Source organism: Lynx rufus, unplaced genomic scaffold (assembly GCF_022079265.1).
Source record: "Lynx rufus isolate CCGP_SWC_20201006 ecotype Redwood Valley unplaced genomic scaffold, mLynRuf1.p SCAF_9, whole genome shotgun sequence".
NCBI lineage: Eukaryota > Metazoa > Chordata > Mammalia > Carnivora > Felidae > Lynx > Lynx rufus.
In genome coordinates this window covers 94364163-94364901 of record NW_025814897.1, presented here as the reverse complement: position 1 = coordinate 94364901, position 739 = coordinate 94364163, and the positions used below count along the sequence as shown (strand labels likewise).

General features: G+C 39.9%; 1 non-coding gene across 1 annotated transcript; it reads left to right on the top strand.

The window, feature by feature from the left end:
* Positions 1 to 322: 322 nt before the first annotated feature.
* On the top strand, positions 323 to 429 carry LOC124506630 (U6 spliceosomal RNA). The gene has a single exon (XR_006960859.1). It is a non-coding gene; the product is annotated as a U6 spliceosomal RNA (small nuclear RNA).
* Positions 430 to 739: the final 310 nt, after the last annotated feature.

Genomic DNA, 739 nt, shown 5'->3' with positions numbered 1-739 from the left:
AACCTGCACATCTCAATGACTTAAAAAACAAAGTATCATTTTATTTTGTTTATGTTACCTTTTGCTTTGGTGTTTGTAGTACTCCTCTTCTTTATTTTCACTCCAGGCCGTAGAAGCCATTTTTGTTTGGCTATGACAGGTCTTGTGGCACAGGGAAAAGAGGTGGTGGAACCATAAATACTCTTGAACTTGTGTTCAGAAGAGACACACACTAGTTCTTCACAACCCATCAGCCAAAGTGAATCAAATTGCCATTCCTCATATCAGAGGGTGGAAAAATAAAATTATTTCACTGTGAGAGGCAATATAAGCTACATGGTGAGTGCTCGCTTCGGCAGCACATATACTAAAATTGGAACGATACAGAGAAGATTAGTATGGCCCCTGCACAAGGATAACATGCAAATTCGTGAAGCGTTCCATATTTTTGAGACTCTTAAAAACTGAGAACAAACTGAGGGTTGATGGGGGGTGGGAGGGAGGGGAGGGTGTGTGATGGGTATTGAAGAGGGCATCTTTTGGGATGAGCACTGGGTGTTGTATGGAAACCAATTTGACAATAAATTTAATATATTAAAAAAAATAAGCTACATGGTGAAACACACTATGAACATGGCAGAAATGTTGAATTTTCTCCCATGGAGTAGGAACAAATATTCTGAATCAGAATAGAATCTACCACATCCTGGTTCTGGAAGGGGTCCAAAATTGGGAAGGGACTTTGACCTGTTCCAATGCT